Genomic DNA, 25,208 nt, shown 5'->3' on the forward strand with positions numbered 1-25,208 from the left:
TGGACAAGTTTGAGAGGAACGAGAGAGTGCTGTTGATTGGAGACATGAATGGCAAAGTTGGGAATGTACGAGTGGATGGAGTGGTTGGTCAGTGGGGTGTGCCAGCTGAAGCAGATGGGAAAGGTAGTGCTTTGGTGGACATCTGTGCTGGTAAGGGGTTGGCAATAGCCAACACCTACTTTCGGCATAAGATGATCCACCGGTATACATGGAGAGTAATGAGGAGGATGGATGGTGAACTTGTTGAACGAAAGGCAATGATAGACTACGTGTGTGTGGATGAGCGAATGAGAAGACAAGTGTTGGATGCAAGGGTGTGGAGAGGGTGGGGGAATGGAGTCTCGGACCATCACTTAGTGATGGCCAAGGTAGAGCTGCAAAGAAAGTGGTTGAGGAGACGAAGGGGAAGACAGGAGGAGGCAGCTCCTGTGAGAAGAGTGGAGAAATTGCAAGATAGTGAGAAAATGACAGAGTATAAGAGCATAGTGGAAGAAAGATTGGGAAGGTATGTGCTAGAGCAGATGGAAGGGGTGGAAGACGTATGTAAGATATTCATGGAAGAGATAAGCGCAGCGTGTGAGGCGGTTTGTGGAGTGAGGAGGAGATGCAAGGGTATGCAAGGGACAGCATGGTGGAATGATGAGGTGAAACGAGCTGTGGAACAAAAGAAGAAGGCATATGGTGAATGGTTGGCGAGTAGAGGTAGGGGAGAAGATGAGAGAGAGAAGAGAGAGGTATATGTGAGCAGGAGAAGGGAGGTTAAGAGACTGGTGAAGGAGAGTAAGAAGAAAGTGGATGAAGAGTTTGGGAGGAATCTGAGTGTGAAATGGAGGGAGAGTAAGAAATTGTTTTGGAAGGAGGTAAAGAATGTAAGGCAGTGTGAAAGGGGAAATAGTAGGGGAGTGAAAGATAGGAATAATAGATTGTTGGTGGAGAAGAGAGAGAAATTGAGGAGATGGAAGGAGCACTTTGAGGATTTGTTGAATGTAGAGAGTGAGAGCAGTGTGAGTATAAGTGGTTGGGGAATGGCTGGGAGAAGAAGAGATGAGAGGAGGGAGGAAGAGATCAGTAGGTCGGAAGTAATGGAAGCGATGAAGAAGATTAAGCTGGGAAAGGCCCCAGGAATTGATGGAGTTTGTGGTGAAATGCTTAGGTATGGGGGTGAGATTGTTGTGGAGTGGATATGGAAGTTGTTTAGATTGCCTTGGGAAGAGGGAAGGGTTCCAGAGGACTGGAAATCAGGTATAATTGTTCCTCTGTACAAAGGAAAAGGGGAGAGAGAAGTATGTGGTAATCATAGGGGTATTTGCCTTCTTAGTGTGACTGGTAAAATATATGGTAGAATACTCATTGATAGGGTTAGGCATATGACAGAGGAGCTAGTTGGAGAAGAACAAGGGGGATTTAGGAAGGGAAAAGGGTGTGTAGATCAGATATTTGTTCTAAGATGTTTAGTGGAAAAGTATCTAGAGAAGGGAAGGAAAGTGTATGCTGCCTTCATGGACTTGGAGAAAGCTTTTGGCAGAATAGATAGGCAAGGCATGTGGAAGGTATTAAGAATATATGGAGTGGAGGGGAATTTGTTGAGTGCTGTGAAGAGTATGTACGAGGGAGCTAGGGCTACGGTGCGAGTGGATGGTGAGCTGAGTGAGTTCTTTGATCTCAATGTGGGACTGAAACAGGGTTGTGTGATGTCTCCATGGCTGTTTAATATATATATATGGATGGGGTTGTAAAGGAGGTGCAAGGTAGGGCAGTGGATGTGGGGGTGGCCCTAATGAATGAGGGTGAGATTTGGAAGCTTCCGGTGTTGCTGTTTGCTGATGATACAGTATTGTTGAGTGAAGATGAATGGGAGTTGCAAGGTTTGGTGAATGAATTTGGGACAGTGTGTAGGAGGAGGAAGCTGAAAGTTAATGTAAACAAAAGCAAAGTTATGGTGTTTGAGAGGAATGAAGTCACAGAGTGTGCAGTGAGGTCGGATGGTGAGGATATGGAGAATGTGAATGCATTCAAGTACTTGGGTAGTGTGATGAGTAAGGATGGAACTTTGAGGGATGAAGTACGTGAAAGGGTACAGCAGGGAAGAAAGGTTGTTGGTACACTGAAAGCAGTGATGAGAAATAGGGAGGTGAGTATGGAAGTTAAGAAGTCACTGCATGATGGTATTGTGAACCCTACCCTGACGTATGGAAGCGAGGCGTGGACCTTGCAAGAGGGGAACAAGTCAAGAGTGAGAGCAGTGGAAATGAGTTACTTGAGAGGAGCATGTGGAGTGACGTGGAGGGACAGGTTGACGAATGAAGAAGTGAAGGAACGTTGTGGGGTAGATGTGGATGTGGTTGAAAAGATTAGGAGAAATACACTGAGGTGGTTTGGACATGTGGAGAGAATGGAGATTGAAAGACTGACTAAGAGGGTGTATGTAGGTGAGGTGGAGGGAGGGAGAGGGAGGGGTAGACCGAGGATGAGGTGGAGGGATGGAGTTGAGAGGTATATGAGGGAGGGGGGGTGAGTTGGGGGGAGGGGAGTCAAATGGTGGGTGACAGAGTGACTTGGAGGCGTTTTGTCTGCGGCCACCCTTTGCGGGATTAGGGCGTCGGGCTATAGATGGATAGATAGATAGATAGACAATTTACTACGTTGGAGAGCAATTTATTCCATATATTTACAACTCTATTGAAGAAGAAATGCTTAGCTTCATGTGACTGGAATCGTTTGCCAATTATTTTACGCCCATCGCCTCTAATATAATTCGAGTGATCAACTGTGAAGTATTTATCGACAGCCATGTTATCATATCTTTTGAATATCTTGAATACTTGAATTAAATCTCCTCGTATCCTCCGTTTTGTTAGGGTAAAGAGATTCAGGGCTTCTAAACGTTCCTCGTACAGTTTACTTCTCAGTCTAGGTATCATCTTTGTCATCCTTCGCTGCACTCTTTCAAGCTTTTCCATATCCTTTTTATAATACTGTGACCAAAACTGAACGCAATACTCCAAGTGCGGGAGTATTAAGGAATTATACAAAGTGAGGACGATATTATCTGTTTTATATTCAAATGTTCTGCGTCTGACTCCGATCAATTTTTGGCTTTTTTCACAGTTACTGTACATTGTTTGCTTGGTTTCAAATCGTTTGTTATTATAACGCCTAAGTCTTTTTCACGGCACTGGTTTACCCTATCAAGCTGGACAATATTCATGCTATAGCTTGTTCAATACACTCATCGCCATACGCCATCAAGCCAACTATTATTCTCAACGCTGAAATTAACTACACCAAGAGAAACATAACTACACGTCTTTCATCTTAACCTTGCCCAGATTTTCGTCCTTTTGCAACTTATTTCCCGTAGCTCAGTGGCAGAAAAAGGACAATGCAACTGCTTTACATTATCCTTTGCACTTCTTCGTGACTAGCATCATATTCTAATGTTTATCCTCACAACTCAACAATGAAAATTGGAAGATGGATTAATAAGGAAACAAGACCAAATTATTCAGAGAACCTTATGTCAGAAATCTATCTATCTATCTATAGCCAGACGCCATAATCCCGTAAGGGGTGGCCGTTTGACTTTGAGTTAGTTGCTTTACGGGGAGGGGCACTAACCCTCTGCCAACCCACTTGTTGACACATAAGGAACACGTATGGGTTGGTCATATGGTTACCACCGAGCGCTGTAAATAGTTTCAAACCATTAGGCTTATCACTCAATGTAAGAGCACATGAAAAGGAAAGAAGAGCAACAAAAAAGAACAGGAAAGATGGGAGAAATAGGAAATGAAGAGGACAGACACAGAAAAAGAATGATAAAGGTGAAGGAAGAAGTACATTATTAAGAATTCCATTACAGTTCATTAACTCACGGCATTAAATATATCATCCATGAGACTCTGACACCTTGGACTTGTTCTTTAGCCCTAATTACTGAAGAAGTTAGTCCATCACCTGAATATTCCGACAGGTGAAAAAATTAGACGAGGGGAAAGTATTCCATTAGAAGAGTATAGAAACCAGGAGCTACTCTGTTAGACTGGAAAGTTTTTAGGCTTGTTTGACTTTGACAGACAGACAGATAGACAGACAGACAGACAGGCAGAGAGACAGATAGGTAGACAGACAGACAGACAGACAGACAGGTAAGTAGGTGGATATATAAAAGTAAAAAAAAAAAAAAAAACTAACTGACAGGTACATAGACAGACTGCAGGACAGACAAGGAAAGAAAAGGTTTTGAGTTTCCCCATATCCTCTGTTCCCCCTTCGATAAAATTAGCTAGGCAAGGAAATTGACTGTAGGCTTCTGTTAACTGCACGAAGAACAAGCCAAACAGAGATGTAGCACTCTTATTTATCTTTCCGTGTTCCTACTTTATCCTACGAATCAAATCTGCAAACAAGGGGAAATTATGTAACACTCCTATTTATCTTTCCTTGTTCCTGCTTCATCCTGCACATCAGGTCTAAGTTACCACAGGATAATGTTCATTTATAAGTTCAAGAATCTTACCCCATCGCTGGAAACAATATCAGGACAGCATAAGAGAGAATGAAGATGTGTAACCAGGTGATTTTACTTACCTTAATTGATGGCTGAGGTGAGGGCAGGTGAGGCGATGTGTTTCCTGTGTTGTTGTTCCTGAAAAAAAAGTAAATAGACAGAGAGATAGATAAATAAACAGATAGTTAAAGAGACTGTCAATCCATGCCAAAAGTCGAACACAAATGAAATTACTAAAAAAAAAAAATATTATAGCAGAAGACAGTGAAAAATATTTTGCTTACAGTATAAAGGAAACGAGAATAAGCAAAAAAAATAAAAAAGAAGGCTTAGAACTATGCCTATCAACTGCACGAGAACCATTAACCCAATCACTTCGAGGACGTATTCATCATCATCCCAGTCAGGTATTCTCTCTCACTTCCTTTTTTTTTTTTTCCCTAATATGTAATTTTATGAATCTCTTTCTTACTGTATTTTCCTCCTCCTCCTCCTTCTTCTCCTCCTCCTCCTCCTCCTCATCATCATCATCATCATCATCATCATCATCATCATCATCATCATCATCCTCATCATCATCATCATCATCATCGCTACCACCACCACCACCACCACCATCACCATCATACCGTTCAAGCCCTAAACCCTTACATTCCTCTTACATCACCACCACCATTACCACCATCACCACCATCACCATCATCACCACCATCACCATCATCACCACCATCACCATCATCACCACCACCACCATCATCACCACCACCACCACCATCACCACCACCAGTATCATCATCATCATCACCACCACCATCTCATTCAAACTTTTCTCCACTACGTTCCCTCTCCCTCACAGAATCCCCCCCCCACTGTTCCCTCCCTTCCTATATTTCTTTCCTCCTCATCTCACTTTCTCCTCGGTCGTTCCCTCTCCCTCACAGAACCCCCCCCCCCACTGTTCCCTCCCTTCCTATATTTCTCTCCTCCCCATCTCACATTCTCCTCGTTCGTTCCCTCTCCCTCACAACCCCTCCCCCCCCACTGTTCCCTCCCTTCCTATATTTCTCTCCTCCCCATCCCACATTCTCCTCGTTCTCCCACATAATATATTCTCGTCACAAAACTCTCGCCGTGATATTAGTTCCATCGTAGCCAATCCGTCTTTCTCTCACGTGTGTCTTGCTCACATATACTTTCTCGTTTTATATCTGCTATGGTGGTGGAGAGGGACGCCTTCATGGGGTGGCACTGATATAACTGGGTGATGGACCTGCCCAGTTATACAAACGTCCCCATTTCGATCCTATCCTCTGATAAGAGGAAGATGGTGGACTGCAGCAGGAGGATAACTTTAGCCTGCAGGCTACTACTGTTACTACTATTACTACTACTACTGCTACTACTACTACTATGACATTATTATTATTATTATTATTATTATTATTATTATTATTATTATCATTATTATTATTATTATTATTATTATTATTATTATTATTATTATTATTACTATTATTATCACTACTGCTACTACTACTATAGCTACTACAACTGCTACCAATACCACTGAACTACTACCACTACTACTAATACTGCTATTGCTGTCTTTAATACATTTCGGTTACAGGATCATTTCAGAACGATGACGGGTTTACTGTTATATTCTTTCGAGCATCACATGGGTTTGGTTATTTCGGTCAGGCGACGCTGATTAGTCTGAATAAAATATCTGGTTGAAGAAAGAAGAAAAATATAAGGTCTTAGGGCTGGTAAGAGTTCGTCAGAATAAAACACACACACACACACACACACACACACACACACACACACACACACACACACACACACACTCAGTTCAGTAAACCCACCTGGGATTCATTTCACCACAACATTTTACCTGCTTTTCAGAGCCAGGACGCTACCTGTCTTACCTTTATTCCCAACTGATCATCCTGGAAATTAAATAAAAGATCAGAATGAATATATATCCCTGCAATCCATTAAATCCAGGTGGCAAATTTGCTGTTGTTTTTCTACTACGCGCAGTGTTTGATATTCCCAGGACCATCGCCGTTCTATTTTTCCTTTTATTTTTTTTATTCTAACCACACTTAACCTACCTGATAAGCAAACTAACGTATCCTGAATTTTAGAAAACAGTTCTAATCCAAACCTAGACTTTCCTAGAGAAGAAAAAGTGCAACAAATGGTATGCAGAACGGGAATTAGCATAGGGTGTCATTTTTTTGTCTATTATTGTTGTATTTAATTCAAGGAAATTTCATCGCACTGAAGGGGTTTATTAAGGTCCTATCTAACCCTTTCAGGTTGAACAGCCTATCCCAAAATTAAAGGAAATCGTCAAGAAAAAGGACGTCCAATATATGAAGAAATGGATATATATATATTTCGAGAAGGAGGGGTTGCATACAGCTTCTTTAACCCTTTTACCCCAAGCTCTCCTTCTTACATCTCTCCTTCATCTTTCACTCACTTTCGCGACCTACAGTTACTCCTTACATTATCTTTCCCACACCTTTCCCTCTCAGCTTTTACTTTCTTGTCCTTTCTCTCTTCCATACAGTGCCTCAAGCATCTCTCTCTCTTCAGTCCTTCCCTTGTTCTTCCGTCTTTCTGTTTCTCTTCCTTCCCTCCTCACCTATCGGTATTTCCCTCTCCTACATTATCTTTGCCACATCTCTCTCTCCCTCTTTGTCCCCATGCCCCCTTACCTGTCCCCATGCCCCACACCTGTCCCCATATCCCCACACCAGTCCCCATCCCACACACCTGTCCCCATACCCCCACACCTGTCCTTATCCCCCACACCTATCTCCATGCCCCCACACCTATACCCACGTCCCCACACCTGTCCCCACGTCCTCACACCTGTTCTCATCCCCCACACCTGTCCCCATGTCCCCACACCTGTCCCCACGTCCTCACACCTGTCCTCATCCCCCACACCTGTCCCCATCCCACACACCTGTCCCCATGCCCCACACCTATACCCATGCCCTCGTTTGTATAGCCTGGCACCTCCACCGCCCAATTTTTTAGGTGCCACCACGTGAAGGCATCCATCTCCTGTACCAACGAAAGAGGATATAATCGACCTACGCCTCATAAATAAATAAGGGAATGGTCTCTTTCTCCCAGGCATCCATGAATCTCAATGCACCAGTGCGAGTCGACAGGAATAAACTTCACAGACTTGCAAATCGCTGGCAAACCGTGATAAAATTTTCAAGTATTTGCTGTCCAAGTCGAGAGCTTCGGTGAACGGTCTGAGATTTGCTTTCACTCTACTGCGGCTAAGTTTAGAAGATTTGACTTTACTGAAGCTAATATTAGGTAGTTTTATTCACCTGAGAGCAGTCCTACGCGGTACAAGTGTGTCAGACATTATTTTGGTTAACTAAAAATGATCATCTTAATTCGAGTTACAAGAGTTAAAATACAAATGCAATGCCTGTCAATACAATTCCTGTAATCCTTTCACTGTGATGGTAAAACTTAGTATTTACTGAGCCTAACGGTGGTAGGTGGTGGAGACCAATATCCACTCACTTGTTGCGGTGCTGCCTACTTCTTCCTTCACCTTAATCATGATTTTTTGTGTCTTTCCTAGTCTCTTTCTATTTCTTCACTCTTCCTGTTACTTCTTACTTTTTTTTTTCTCTTCAGGTGGCTCTACACTGAATGAAAAGCATAATAATTTCCTGTAACCCAGGAATCCATTTACAACGCTGGGTGGTAACCACGTAACCAAATAATGGGGTAATGTAGAGCCTACAATGGTGCCCCTGTTAACCGGGAACCAAACCCATACACTCCTCCCCGCTGTCAATCGAAACGAAATATCGGATATTGCACAAGACGGCCACGCTGGGACAATAGCTTGCCTGCAGTTGATGGGTCTTCTCGGCAAGACAGACCGGGGTTACTCAAGAACAACAACAACTAAGCCTGAGAGGAAACCCATACAGTAAAAGGGATAAGATGAAGGAAACAGTGAACATGCTTCAAGGCGACTCTTCCCTGTTGCTTCAATGTGAGGTCTGTGTCAAGGAGTTAACAGAAATTTGTCCTTAAATCGAAGACGGCGGAACTGGCTGGGCTTAAGGACAGTTTTCTAAGTCGTTAAGTCGAGCCAAGTGGACATGACGGCCTATTAACGAGTCACTGGGGGCCTGGCGGGAGTAGGAGGTACGAGGAGGCTTATCCACGGGATTTGCCAGGTAGTTCGACAAATCTTGGAGTAAGTATTCCTCTCCTTCTCTCTCTCTCTCTCTCTCTCTCTCTCTCTCTCTCTCTCACACACACACACACACACACACACACACACACACGGCTCGCTGGCTCAGTGGTAACGTTCTCGCTCGCCCTCTGGTAGACGGGAGTTCGCGCCTCGCTCAGGTTGGGAAAAGTTTCACTAACGAAGTGGGTGGTTACTGTCCTCCTCGAGCAAGGGGACGGGTGTGTGAGTGTGTGAAGGTCACTATATGAGCTCTCAGCTCCCATCCGAGAGGGTAAAAGCTGACGATCACCACCAACAAGTGATCCTGACCGACGCAGTGAATTACACACACACACACACACACACACACACACCTTCCATCTTTTTGTACCTCTCTCTCCCACGTTTCACACCATCTCTCTCTCTCTCTCTCTCTCTCTCTCTCTCCTACACAGTGCCGCCAGAGAACGTGAGTGTGGTGGTGGGCGGCGTGGGTGAAGAAGGGCGTGTGGTGAAGGGGATGGTGGGGCCATATCAAGAGGGAGACGTCCTAACTCTCACCTGTATTGCTCATGCAGGTAAGTGTAGAGAAATATTTGATGTATTTTTCTGTCTCTCTGTGTCTGTCTGTCTCTGTCTGTGTCTGTCCATCTGTCTGCCTGTCTCTGTATCTCTGTTTGCCTGTCTGCCTATCTGTCTGTCTGTCTGTCTGTGGTGAAGGGTGTGGTGGAGCCGCTCAGGAGGGGGACGTTTTAACTTCCACTTGTTTTGCTTTTGGGGAAAAGTTTGAGGGTGCTTTGCTCTCTGTGTGTGTGTGTGTGTGTGTGTGTGTGTGTGTGTGTGTGTGTGTGTGTGTGTGTGTGTGTGTGTGTGTGTGTGTGTGTGTGATGCTCCCGTGTCTACACAATCACAACTTCACCGTCTCCTTTTCCCTCTATTTCTGCAATTTTTTCTCAGGTTTCTTGCTTACTAAATCCTGTTTTATTCTTCTCTCTCTCTCTCTCTCTCTCTCTCTCTCTCTCTCTCTCTCTCTCTCTCTCTCTCTCTCTCCAAAATATCTTCCGTAGAGGGGCGGGTCAAAAGGCGCCACAGATGAGAAAGCTTAGAGGGCTTACAAGTGTGGAAATCTCTTAACTGTTGGTCTTGACTCACGCGTGGCTGTGTGTGTGTGTGTGTGTGTGTGTGTGTGTGTGTGTGTGTGTGTGTGTGTGTGTGTGTGTGTGAGAGAGAGAGAGAGAGAGAGAGAGAGAGAGAGAGAGAGAGAGGGGGGGGCTAACCACAGGACATATGGGGAATAGGACTCCATCCTTCAATAGCGGGTGCGCTATTATCCTCAACCAAGAAATTGGGAATAAGAGACTCATCCTCCAGTAAGGAATAGGGAACAGAGACTCATCCTCTGGTAAGGAATAGGGAACAGAGACTCATCTTCCAGTAAGGAATAGGGAACAGTGACTCATCCTCTGGTAAGGAATAGGGAACAGAGGTCATCCTCCAGTAAGGAATAGGAAACATAGCCTAGTCTCATCCTCCAGTAAGGAATAGGGAACAGACTCTCATCCTCCAGTAAGGCATAAGGATTTGACACTCATCCTCCAGTAAGGCGTAAGAAGTAAGTACCTCATCGTCTCATTCTCCAGTATTGACCTCAGCCTCCGATAAGGAATACAACCTCGTCCTCCAACAGCTCCCCGTCAACCCTCCAGCACCCATTCCACTCGGCAGAACACTGCTTGTCACTCTGGGCTGGGCAGAATGGATGAGGATTCTCTGTTTAGCGTCAGAGAAGAGGATTTGGGGGGGACTAAAGAATTACGCGTTACCACAAAACTCTCCTTTAATATGCAAAGCGGTGAGGTCGTTAATATTCTGGAAAAAAATGTCCACAATTCTCACTCTTGATTTTTCATATTCATGCCACACCATAATCTCACGTCCGTATATTAATGTCCAGTAAAGGCCGGTATTCCCTAACACCCTTTCCTATGCTATTCAGTTTGCTTGTTACATCTTACTTTCCTGTCTTACATAAATCTTTCCAATATCGCTTAGAAAATGGTGTTAGGGAGTTTCCTAAACCGACAAGAATACTGGCCCTGGAAAAGCCTTATAGAGTACGGTGAATATACGATGAATATGAAAAATATGATGAAGTACGGTGAAATGCAAATTACGGTGAAATACAAAATACGGTGAAGTACAAAATGTGAAATACACAATATAGTGAAGTACTTAATACGGTGAAATACAAAATACATTGAAACAAAAATACGATGAATACAAAATACCGTTAAATACAAATGTATAGTGAAATACAAAATACGGTGAGGTATAAATTACAGTGAAGTACAAAATACGGTGAAAAACAAAACAGTGACATACAAACTACGGTGAAATACAAAATACGGTGAAATGAAACTACGGAGAAATACAAAATACAGTGAAGTACAAACTACGGTGAAATACAAAATACGGTGAAAAGAAACTGCGGAGAAATACAAAATACTGTACAGTGAAGTACAAACTATGGTGAAATACAAAATACGTTGAAACACAAAATACGGTGAAACAAAATATACGGTGAAATACAAAATACGGCGAAGTACAATAGAGTGAAATACAAACTTCGGTGAAACACAAAATACAATGAAATACAAAATACGGCGAAATACAAACTACGGTGAAATACAAAATACGGTGAAATACAAACTACGGTGAAATACAAAATACAGTGAGATACAGTGAAAATCCAAAACAATATCGAGCCGAAAGTGATTTACGGATATGCGCCGAAAATGGCTTTATACGAGTCAGTCAAGTCCCGGACCCGAGACGAATTTGCACCGAAACGGTTTCTCCAGAGCGCCGAAGCTGTATTTACCGTGTGTATGTGTGTGTGTGTGTGTGTGTGTGTGTGTGTGTGTGTGTGTGTGTGTGTGTGAATCGTTTTGGGCACAAATGTGTATGGTGTGCGTTTGTGTGTGTGTATGTGGTGTCCGTTTGTGTGTGTGTGTGTGTATGTGTGTGTGTGTGTGTGTGTGTGTGTGTGTGTGTGTGTGTGTGTGTGTGTGTGTGTGTGTGTGTGTGTGTGTGTGTGTGTGTCTAGGGAAGCAGGGACATGAAAGATTTAGGAGTGGACCAAATGAACACACACACACACACACACACACACACACACACACACACACACACACACACACACACACACACACACAGGCTAATGAGTAGGAATGAGACAAATAAAAGGAGAGAAAAAGGAAAGTATGAGATGGAGACTGAGAAAGCTGGGAGAGAAAATTGGAGAGAAGAAAAGAGAAAGAGAGGAAAGGAAATAAAGAAGGACTTATGAAGAAGTGAGGTGGGAGTGAGATGCAGAAGAAGGAAAGAAGGGATGGAGGGAGGAAATGAAGGAAGGAAGGAAGGAAGGAAGAGGGGTTTAGGAAGTAATGTTCTGGTGGCGACAAAGATATACTGAAGAAAGACGTCAGTGTAACCAAAATCATAAATAGTAGTTGGGGAAATGAAAAGGAAAAGATGCAGAGACTCAAGTTACTTTCACCAATCTTGAAAATGTGATTGGATTACTACAGAGAGAGAGAGAGAGAGAGAGAGAGAGAGACAGACAGACAGACAGACAGACAGAGAGGGGGGGGGTAAAATTTGCTTGTAAAGTGACAAGACTGAGAGAGAAGGACTGTGCTAGGTAGGTAGGTAGGTAGGTGGCTATGTCAGTGAATGAGGAACCTAGTCATGTGGGGAATTTCTTACAATGTGGGCAAAAGGAGGGGATGGGGAAGTTTGGGGGGGAGGAAATGGAGTGGGGGGAGTGGGGAAAGAGACTGAATATGAGAGAAGGTGAGTGGGTGTAGTGGAGGGAGTGTGGGGGAAAAAGGAGTGGAGGAAATGGAGTGGGGGTAGTGGAGGGAGTGTGGGGGAAAAAGGAGTGGAGGAAATGGAGTGGGGGTAGTGGAGGGAGTGGGGAAAGTGTGTGTGGACAGAGACTGAGCAGTAAGGAAAAAATTGGGAGAGTTGGGGAATATTGGGAAGATTGGGGTAAAGTTGGAAAGTGTGAAGGAGTTGGTGGGGAGTGATGTGGTGAGTGACATAAAATGAGTGGGAGGTGGAAAATTCGGGGTGAGAGAGAGAGAGAGAGAGAGAGAGAGAGTTAAAGAAAACACCTGTCAGACACAAGACTTCCGAAATCAAGTAAAAATTCATGAGCCGATCCTGGAGAGACAGACCAAGACAGATAAACAGTCAGACAAACAGTGTGAAGTCAAATCGGAAAGCAGTCAGCGAAATCAGCAGTTAGAGGAAAGAAAAATAAGTAAAATATGCAGTTAGTGGAATAAACAGTTAGAAAAATTATTAGTGAAATAAGTGTAAATAGGAAGGAAGTCTGTTGAGATGGTGTAACTGAAGGCGTGTGTGTGTGTGTGTGTGTGTGTGTGTGTGTGTGTGTGTGTGTGTGTGTGTGTGTGTGTGTGTGTGTGTGTGTGTGTGTGTGTGTGTGTGTGTGATCATGCTCGTGATATCGATATGGTATTTTTTTTAAGGTGGTAAAATACGACAATACTACAGCTCACATCCTCTACACACACACACACACACACACACACACACCACAGAAAAAAAAATGGGAGAAATGGAGTTCCCCCGAGCTAAGCCCTGTATTGGACTATATAGCCCCGCTAGGGTTACAGGAGGGAGCTACCCCTCCCGGCACGGCAGCCCGGGCGAGGCTCGAACTTGCAATCCCCCGATCACAAGTCCAGCGCGCTACCACTGTGCTACCGCGCCCCCCAAGAGAGAGAGAGAGTTATCACCCTTACAAAACGCCTTCCTTTTCATCTTAATCTGGAGGCCGCGAGATATTAATTTTTCTTAATAAGGAGCATCAGAAGTCAAGGGGGTACTGAGTTATATATCTGGCCTCTTGAAGTCGAGTCTACGATGATTAAATCCCTTTGAAAGTAGCAAGAATATGATAATAATAATAATAATAATAATAATAATAATAATTATAGCAAATAATAATAATAATAATAATAATTATAATAATAGTAATGACAGCAGCAGCAGCAGCAGCAGAAGTAGTAGTAGTCGTAGTAGTAGTAGTAGCAGCAGTAGTAGTAGTAGTAATAGTGGTAGTAGTAGTAACAATAATAAAAGTCGCCACAATAACGTTGAGTCGTAACCCCATCTTCACCTGAAACATGAACCCAGTGGACTGCAGGCTTACATTTTTTCTCTTTATGTCGTCCACCATCACTCTTTTGGGGTACAGGGGGGGAACTGAGAGATATTTGCATATCCAGGAAGCTCCACAGCCTTGTCATATCAGTGCCAGCACGTGAAGGCGTCCCTCTCCATCGTAGTAAATTGATCATTGAAATACTTAGGAAAATCTCGAGTAAGTTAGCTAAATTTTGCGTTAGATTTATCACCTGCAAAATAATAATAATAATAATAAAAAATAATGGCAATATCAACTAAGTCTCCCATAACTCACTCTCAGCTGAATAAAATCGTCTGGTTCAGTTGGAAAACAGTCAGAGTTTTTCGACCATGAGATTAAAGAAAGATTCAGATTTTCCGGGAATCCAGTTTTAACGCAGCAAAAAAATACATGAAATTCTGGGGTGTTAATCACAGGGAAAAAAAATAAAATAAAATAAATAAATAAATAAAAAATAGCGCAAAAAGGTAGCTCAAATTTCGCTGGAAAATATGTGAATTACGTTTCTCTTATTATAGGTAAAGAATGCTCTAAAAAAAGATAATAAAAATCATCTTCATAAAACTAATAATAATAACAGATATAATGGCAGAGTTGTAGTTGTTGAAGTAGCCATCATCATCATCATCATTTTTTTATTTCGTAATACAGTATACATACTGTATACATATTACATAATATTACATAACCCAGAAATTCCAGAGGCCTGTGTACAGTACATAACATACTTAACAATAGCATATCCTTCCGATAGATGGAATTTGGTAGTCTATCTATCTATCTATCTATCTATCTATAGCCCGACGCCCTAATCCCGCAAAGGGTGGCCGCAGACAAAACGCCTCCAAGTCGCTCTGTCACCCACCATTTGACTACCCTCCCCCCAACTCACCCCCCCCTCCCTCATATACCTCTCAACTCCATCCCTCCACCTCATCCTCGGTCTACCCCTCCCTCTCCCTCCCTCCACCTCACCTACATACACCCTCTTAGTCAGTCTTTCATTCTCCATTCTCTTCACATGTCCAAACCACCTCAGTGTATTTCTCCTAATCTTCTCAACCACATCCACATCCACCCCACATCGTTCCTTCACTTCTTCATTCGTCAACCTGTCCCTCCACGTCACTCCACATGCTCCTCTCAAGTAACTCATTTCCACTGCTCTCACCCTTGACTTGTTCCCCTCTTGCAAGGTCCATGCCTCGCTTCCATACGTCAGGGTAGGGATCACAATACTATCATGCAGTGACTTCTTAACTTCCATACTCACCTTCCTATTTCTCATCACTGCTTTCAGTGTACCAACAACCTTCCTTCCCTGCTGTACCCTTTCACGCACTTCATCCCCCAAAGTTCATCCCTACTCATCACACTACCCAAGTGCTTGAATGCACTCACATTCTCCATATCCTCACCATCCAACCTCACTGCACACTCTGTGGCTTCATTCCTCTCAAACACCATAACTTTACTTTTGTTTACATTAACTTTCAGATTCCTCCTCCCACACACTGTCTCAAATTCATTCACTAAACCTTGTAACTCCCATTCATCTTCACTCAACAGTACTGTATCATCAGCAAACAGCAACACCGGAAGCTTCCAAATCTCACCCTCATTCATTAGAGCCACCCCCACATCCACTGCCCTACCCTGCACCTCCTTTACAACCCCATCCATGTATATATTAAACAGCCATGGAGACATCACATAACCCTGTTTCAGTCCCACATTGAGATCAAAGAACTCACTCAGCTCACCATCCACTCGCACCGCAGCCCTAGCTCCCTCGTGCATACTCTTCACAGCACTCAACAATTTCCCCTCCACTCCATACATTCTTAATACCTTCCACATACCTTGCCTATCTATTCTGTCATAAGCTTTCTCCAAGTCCATGAAGGCAGCATACACTTTCCTTCTCTTCTCCAGATACTTCACTAAACATCTTAGGACAAATATCTGATCTACACACCCTTTTCCCTTCCTAAATCCCCCTTGTTCTTTTCCAACTAGCTCCTCTGTCATATGCCTAACCCTATCAATGAGTACTCTACAATATATTTTACCAGTCACACTAAGTAGGCAAATACCCCTATGGTTACCACATACTTCTCTCTCCCCTTTTCCTTTGTATAAAGGAACAAATATACCTGATTTACAGTCCTCTGGAACCCTTCCCTCTTCCCAAGCCAATCTACACAACTTCCATATCCACTCCACAACAATCTCACCCCCATACCTAAGCATTTCACCACACACTCCATCCATTCCTGGGGCCTTTCCCAACTTAATCTTCTTCATCGCTTCCACTACTTCCGCCCTACTGATCTCTTTCTCCCTCCTCTCATCTCTTCTTCTCCCAGCCATTCCCCAACCACTTATACTCGCACTGCTCTCACTCTCTACATTCAACAAATCCTCAAAGTGCTCCTTCCATCTCCTCAGTTTCTCTCTCTTCTCCACCAACAATCTATTATTCCTATCTTTCACTCCCCTGCTATTTCCCCTTTCACACTGCCTTACTTTCTTTACCTCCTTCCAAAACAATTTCTTACTCTCCCTCCATTTCACACTCAGATTCCTCCCAAACTCTTCATCCACTTTCTTTTTACTCTCCTTCACCAGTCTCTTAACCTCCCTTCTCCTGCTCACATATACCTCTCTCTTCTCTCTCTCATCTTCTCCCCTACCTCTACTGGCTAACCATTCACTATATGCCTTCTTCTTTTGTTCCACAGCTCGTTTCACCTCATCATTTCACCATGCTGTCCCTTGCATACCCTTGCATCTCCTCCTCACTCCACAAACCGCCTCACACACTGCACCTATCTCTTCCGTGAATATCTTACATACGTCTTCCACCCCTTCCATCTGCTCTAGCTCATACCTTCCCAATCTTTCTTCCACTATGCTCTTATACTCTGTCATTTTCTCACTATCTTGCAATTTCTCCACTCTTCTCACAGAAGTTGCTTCCTCCTGTCTTCCCCTTCATCTCTTCAACCACTTTCTTTGCAGCTCTACCTTGGCCATCACTAAGTGATGGTCCGAGACTCCATTCCCCCCCTCTCCACACTCTTGCATCCAACACTTGTCTTCTCATTCGCTCATTCACACACACGTAGTCTATCATTGCCTTTCGTTCAACAAGTTCACCATCCATCCTCCTCATTACTCTCCATGTGTACCGGTGGATCATCTTATGCCGAAAGTAGGTGTTGGCTATTGCCAACCCCTTTCCAGCACAGATGTCCACCAAAGCACTTCCATTCCCATCTACGTCAGTTGGCACACCCCACTGACCAACCACTCCATCCACTCGTACATTCCCAACTTTGCCATTCATGTCTCCAATCAACAGCACTCTCTCGCTCCTCTCAAACTTGTCCATACACGCTTCTACACTCGCCCAAAACTCATCTTTCGCTCTTGCCACTCGATCCTCTGTCGGGGCGTACACACATACAATCGCCCACGCTTGTATACCTACTTTCATCCTCACCCATACAATCCTTGCACCCACTGTTCCATACTCTCTTATATTCTCCTTCCACTTCTTGCTTATCATCAGACATACTCCCTCTCTTGCCCTCTCATTTTCATTGACTCCCGCACATATACCTAAACCATATTCCCATTCTCTCACCCTTTCACCTTACCATTTAGTTTCAGTCAATCCACATATATCCACTTTTGCATCCTCAAGCACCTGAACAATCTCTCTCTCTTTCACGTCATCATTCACTCCTCTCACATTCCACGTTCCCACCCTAAGAATGTCCTTTGTCCATTCCTTAGTCGTCAACGTATGGTCCGTCCGGGTCCGAGGCGCTTTATTCGCTTTTTTAGTTAGTTCTCTTTACGGGGTGGGGCACTAACCCACCACCAACCCTTTTAGTCGCCTCGTACGACAAGCAGGGATACTGGGGGAATATTCTTGAAACCTCCCCTACCCCCAGGGGGTAAAATTACTTTTACCCCAGTCCGAGATACGAGCCAAGTCAGACATTAGGTGTGCCATAACCTCAAACCTTGTTTGCTGAAGTAACTGCTGAGATGGACGTTGCGGGAACAAAAATGCGAGGAATCGAACCAGCGCTTGTAACTGCGTGAGTACAGCAGCTTACCAACTGAGCCATTTAGGTAGTCACTGAAAGTTATATAGTGTACACAATATACTCACATATATACGTATAAATACATATACGTATACACTCACATGCATATACTGTACATAAAAATAACAAATCACTGCTGCTCTCTTAGGGCAACAAAAACTATAATTAATGATATAAAATGATTACAAATTAAGCTTTAAAACACAGGAAAGGAAAAAAATAAGTAACCCATAATGCTAAGACAAAAAATATAAAGATAAAAAAAAAACATTAGAAATATCTGCAAATCATAAAAACAGAAAATCTTAATAAAAAGTTATATAAGCATGTACTAAGAAATAGGAAAAAAAAAGTTAAAATCTAATAAAATAATAATAAAAGGCCACATATGACTGTACATAAAAGTTATCAAAAACTAAAAAATCTAAAATATAAGCAATACTAAAAGTGAAACTAAAAAAAATAATATAAAACAACTATACATATACAGTGCACAAACACACACACACACACACACACACACACACACATATGCATACATATATATACACATTCATATATACATACATGTACACACACACACAAACACACATATACTGTACATACATATACACACACACACACACACACACACACACACACACACACACACACACACACACACACACACACACACACTCACACAAACACACACACACACATATATAAAATGTGGGACAAAAATTATGCTAGAATTAAGCTAATAGCCATAAAACATACAAGGATTGCATCTGTCCTCGTGCCTTTGTATCCAGTCAATCCGAGATTCTCAGAATATCCAGCTGTTCATGAAAAATATTAACATTATATACATCTCTGAAGTATTTAAAAAGGTATTGCATAAAAAAATCCCTCCTTGATAAGTGGGATACTAATCCTTAAGATAGGGTTTAGCAACCTTACCACTCTCTTACAGTATCTGGCTTGGACTAGTGCAGCGTGATGCCTAAGCAGCAGTTGATTACACCCAGCTGCCGTGATGGGACTGCTGGCAATCATCGGTACTTCACATATACGCTTTAATGCTTTGCTAAAAGCAATCTCAAAAGCTTTAAAATTTTTTGAGTTAAAAGAAGAATCATGGTTCCATAATGGAAGTCCGTAATCTGGTAACCAATAAGATTTAAAAAGAAATAAAAATGTGTCCCTGTCAACAGCTTTAAAATCCCTAAAAATACTATTAAATGAGGCATAAAAATCATTAAGTCTAAAAATAATATCGTCATTGTCTTTAAAATTAAAACAGACATTATGTCCAAGATAATTAAAAACCTTTTCTACTTGCAGTGTATCACCGTTCAGCTCAATGCTCTCTGTTGTCTCATCCACTTTGTTACTAAAAATAACACACTTAGATTTTGTCCTGTTAACCGTAAGCAAGTGTTCATCTATACAGATACAAAGTTTACTATATAAAGTGTCCATTTCTCCAGATGCTTCTGCCAGTAGTACTAAGTCATCTGCATAAGCTAATATATTGCATCTGAGTTCTCCATAGCAGCATCCAACATCAGTGTCTGTTATCTCATTAATAATGCTGTCTATATAAAAATTAAATAATAAAGATGACAAAACTCCTCCTTGTCTCACACCTTTCTCTATAAAACAGTAATTACTAAAAGAATCTCGCCATTTAATATTAGCTTGCTGGTTTCTTAGGTAATGCAGAATCATTAGTACCACGTCAACTGGCAGAGAACACCGTAGCAACTTCTTACCTAAAATAAAGTGGTCTACCCTATCAAAAGCTTTACTTAAATCAATGAATGTGGCTAGGCCTGATCTCTTGTACCTAGAGTATCGCTTCATAATTTCTTTTAAAATAAAACAAGCATCAGTGGTTGATGAGCCAGATTCAAAACAAAACTGTCTAAAATTTAAAACGAGCTTCTCGGATAAGATATCTAAAACAAATAATTCAAAAAACTTTAAAAGGCATGATGACTGCATTACTGGTAGATAGTTAGATGAATCTGTTACATTCTTTTTAGTATCTTTTAATACAGGGGTGTTGGTACCCTTCAGTAAATTTCCAGGGAGGTAACAATGAGCAAAGCACGTGTTATAAAAACGGGCAAGATAACATAAAAAATACTCTGAGGCATTCCTAAAAAATAGTGAATTAACCTGGTCATGACCTTGTCCAGCGCTGAGGGGCTGTATTAGCTTTCCTAGAGTTATGCTGGAGATTGTTAAACACATCTTTCTCTCGTGAGGCCAGGCTCTTCTTATCTCGTTACAAATAACCACCTCCGCATCCGCAGCACTATGAGGCTGATTACGTAAGAATTTCTCATAAAAAACTTGATTTAATTCCAAGTCACCACTGTGACCATCGATAACATTTGAGAGTTTGTTAATACATTTGTTTTTCTTAACTTCACTCCAAAAGTGAATTTTATTTTTGTTATAGAATTTGTCCACAATAGACCGGCACATTTCTCTATGTTCATTCTTTTTACATTCATTGATGACTCGCTTAAACTCTTTTCTGGAACTTAGCATCTCTTCATGTAGAGTTGTACCTCTTAATCTGCCATGCCTTACCCAGTCAAGATATTTTATTCTGGCAACACTGTGTTTGTCCTTAACACAACGGTTCCACCCTGGGATTACATTAAATTTGTTTTTCTTAATACATCGTCTCATATATTTTTGGCTAGAGATCTGGCTGCTATTCGTGATGATTTCATACAGTTCATCAATCATTTTAAGATGCCCTGGGTCGCGGCAACCTGTTCTACAGCAGTCATGTATGGGTAGAGAATAATAATCATGTAGATAATAAAAATAATAATAATAATAATAATAATAATAATAAATAGAAAGCACTCAGAGAGCGCATACCTTCGCCAATGTCAATAAAAAATATCCGGATCTAGATCCATGGAGATATTGTGTGAAATACACAGGATCCGAATCCGCCCTCAAATTTAATTAATTGTTCCTTGACCGATGGTCCACTCTTCCACAAAATTTTATTGAAATTTATTGACAACTTTTTGAGATACTACGCGGGATACATAGGATGATCCGGATCCCCCCCAAGATTTAACCAATTCTCTCTTGGCCCACGGCCCACCCTTCCACAAAATTCCATTGAGATTCACTGAGAACTTTTCGAGATATCGTGTGGACAAACAAACAAACATAGGTGAATAATAATAATAATAATAATAATAATAATAATAAAAATAATAATAATAATGGGAGGGAAGTGGAAGGAAACACGGGTGAAACAGAGAGTGTGTCCCAGGGGACACGACACAGGACGGCATAGTGACAGCCGGCAGAGGGCGATTCCTCACCACTTGCACATAAGCTCAGCCAGTCCGTGAGTTTTTCTGTACCGCTGAAGAAGACACAGGCGAAACTAGTCGAGAATAGAGCTCACCTCTATTTCACCCGTGTTTCCTTCCACCTCCATCCCACACTTGACAATGTTTCTACAGTAATAATAATAATAATAATAATAATGATAATAATAATAATATAATAATAACAACAACAACAATAATAACAATTATACAAATATTACCAACAGTCAGAAAAAACACGCAAACTACTTTAACAAATAATAAAAATTCTGATTGTTATTCCTTTACGGAAGAAGCTAAAAATCTTAAAGAATGACAAATACAGAGAAAAAGTCGCTTACATAAGGAAAATCTTAGTTCTGAAGGAAGTATCAGATTTTTACGGCCAATCTAACATATGGTTAACTGTGTGTGTGTGTGTGTGTGTGTGTGTGTGTGTGTGTGTGTGTGTGTGTGTGTGTGTGTGTGTGTGTGTGTTTTATGGAGTACCACCTCTCTGCGTGTGCATGCATTAACTGGCGTACTAAAAAAAAAATACCGTAATAAAAAGGGAAATCCTAACTACCTTCAAAACTAAATGCCCAATTTTTCTTCCTCTAAAACAAGAAAAAAAAAAAAAAATTACCCTCCCACTCACAGTTCGTTTACTCACTTTTTTTTCTTCCTTTATTTAACAGTTCCTGGCAAATAGCCACTTAGTTTTTTGTTTTTAATTTTTCATCGATTTTTCCCTGCCCTTTTTCTCGTGGTTCATTTTCTGATTTTTTTGTCGATTTTTTAATTTACTCTCTTTTCTTATCCCATCCCATCAGCAACCTGTTCGTGGTCGGGACATGTCTAATACCTGTCTGTACTTTATTTCTGGAGACGCTAGACTATTTAAATATCTCTCTCTCTCTCTCTCTCTCTCTCTCTCTCTCTCTCTCTCTCTCTCTCTCTCTCTCTCTCTCTCTCTCTCTCTCTTCTCAGTGAAAGTAAAATCGTCTGACAAAATCAATAATACACAATACAATACGTTATCGGACTGAAATAATTACCAGGCATCTCCATTATCTCTTGCTATGTCTAATTTAACTATCTTCTACTTCCCTCCTGGTCTACCTCGTCCTTCGGCTGTGTGATTGAAGGTCACCCCATCATCTCTTCCTGTGTGGACTTTACCTTCTCTTACTTCCCTAAAATCCTACCACATCCCTCTGATGTTAAGTTTAAGGACACTTCATTATCTCTCCCTATGCCATATTTAACTCTGCTTGTTTCCACTTCCCTTTAGGTCTGCCTCGCCCTTCAGTTGTGTGATTCAAGGACATCCACCTCACGGATAGCGATATGGAGTTAAAGAATCCCTTTGGGGGTCTCGCTGCAACCCCTCCAGTTTCCACCAACGCGACCACCCTCACCAACACGACCCTAGCCTCCACGAGCCCTCCTCCTCCTTCTCCTACGACCCCCAACCTTGTGTCCAGACCTGCAGAGCCCTACAACACCCTCAGTTTGGGCCCCCTGACGCGGAACGACCTGAAGCTGCTCCTGACCTGCGAGGCGTACGATAATAACCTGACGCTGCCCACTTCCCTGGTCGTGATGGTTGAAGTGAACCGTGAGCCTAAAGCTGGTCCATCCCGCCTTCGTCTGTCTGGCTCGTAAACTCAAGTTTTACTGGGGCGTCAAAACCAGGGGGACATTTTCGAACTTAAGGTGGACTGGAGCAATTATTTCTGCACACACACACACACACACACACACACACACACACACACACATTACCATTCCATACTTAACTGCACCTCATTGATCTACTGACAAACCAAACACTGCCACACCACACACTGCCACCTTCACATACTACAACACTGCACATCACCACACCACCACACCACACACTGCCACACTAGATCCAGTTAATAAAAATCACGCACAATCCCTCCCCTCCCCAAATTCAACCCCTGGCCCTGCCTACTGGTCTGCCCTCCCCCTATCTACACAGTTCTCTCCCCAGACGCAATCTTTCATCACCCCATAAGCCCTTCCCTCCCCATTTCTTTCCCCCCATTAATGCTTTCACTGCGAGACGATTATATTCAGCTTGGGAGGGATTTCTGGGTAACGAAGATGACAGATTTTCTCTCCATTAACCCTCTGGTGTGCAACAAGTCTCTTCCAGGTTGCATAAAAGCGTCTGGAAGTAGAAAGTTAAGAAAAAATAGCATGGGTTGATTTCTCCTCCTCCATCACTTTCACTCCCTAATCCCCCCCTCCCTCTCCTGGTCTCTTTCTCCCCAGTACCGCCCCTCAGTGTTGTGATACGGGCCCCCTCACCCCCTCTGACGGCCGGCAAAAAACTACCAGGTTGTTTGTGAGGTCCGGGGATTGAGACCACCGCCTTCTGTCAAATGGTACAAAGGAAGTATAAAAAAAAGCAGAGTCCTTAATGCTACAGAGACCGTGGGTATTTATTATTATTATTGTTATTATTATTATTATTACTATTATTATTATTATTAATATTATTATTATTATTATTATTATGATTATTATTATTAGCAGCAGCAGTAGTAGTAGTAGTAGGCGGAGGAGGAGGAGGAGGAGGAGGAGGAGGAGGAGGAGGAGGAGGAAGAGCAGCAGCAGCAGCAGCAGCAGCAGCAGCAGCAGCAGCAGCAGCAGCAGCAGCAGCAGCAGCAGCAGGAGTAATAATAAAATAATAATAATAATAATAATGATGATAATAATAATAATAATAATAATAATAATACAACTACTACAACAACACTACTATTATTATTATTATTATTATTATTATTATTATTATTATTGTTATTATTATTATTATTATCATTATTATTATTAGTATTGTATACAGAGTGGTCCATTTATAACTCTCCTCTTCCACTCCGCCTGGTGATATCTCGTGTGTTGCAGGGACGGCTCTGTCAGCGTTATCAATGTCTATTCTGCATCATTAATTACCTACTCCCACTGCCACACCCACGCCAACACCAGCAGACTAAGCCGTCTCCAAAACACACATAAAACCATCCGGCAAATTTCTAGTGAAGAGCTATTTACCTATCACCACGATTTTTTTTTTTTCATATGTATCAAACTCCCTGACAATGTAATAAAGAAAACAAAGCTGGATTTACTCAGATGACAGTGGGTCATAGGAGCCTGAGAGTGTTAACAGATGCACAGGAAACTTGACTACTTTCTAGAATCACCTTAAAAGAATCGTGAGAAATCTTGCCAACTTGCTATCTTTATTGACATGAGAAATAATACCAATTTGTCATCTTTACTGACGTGAGGAATACTACCAACCTTCCTTTATTGACATGAGAGGCTTGTAAAAGCTTCAGGAACATTTAGGAAAGTTATTATCTTGGTGAATGAATATATTTGTAAGCCATTTTACTCTTCCCCTGTCATCAAAACGGCAGAGTTACCAGAAAGGAATAATTTAATGCAGAAAAGAAAGATGGTGGAGGGTTTGGAAAGACTTTGTTACGATCAATTCCTTGTCGTCACTCGGATTTCTTTCTGGAGGACGAACTAGAGATATGAGAAGATTTTGCAAGTACCTTTCCGTGTCCTTCCTACTGAAAAGAACCACAATCTGTTATCTCCCTCGTAAGAATTGTTTTTTGTAGGATTAATTAGAGACTTGGAAACATTCTATACACTCCTTACCTTCTTCCTGCAAATAAAAAGTCATGGGAACGACAGGGGGCCAATCGGACGT

At 42.1% G+C, this 25,208-nt stretch overlaps 1 pseudogene; it reads left to right on the forward strand.

Moving 5' to 3' along the window:
* LOC145398503 (uncharacterized) overlaps positions 1 to 25,208 on the forward strand; it is a 116,171-nt pseudogene that overhangs the window by 58,998 nt on the left and 31,965 nt on the right.

This window comes from Coenobita brevimanus, chromosome 5 (genome assembly GCF_032717465.1).
Source record: "Coenobita brevimanus isolate Jiangsu-jjx chromosome 5, ASM3271746v2, whole genome shotgun sequence".
NCBI classification, from domain to species: Eukaryota; Metazoa; Arthropoda; class Malacostraca; order Decapoda; family Coenobitidae; genus Coenobita; species Coenobita brevimanus.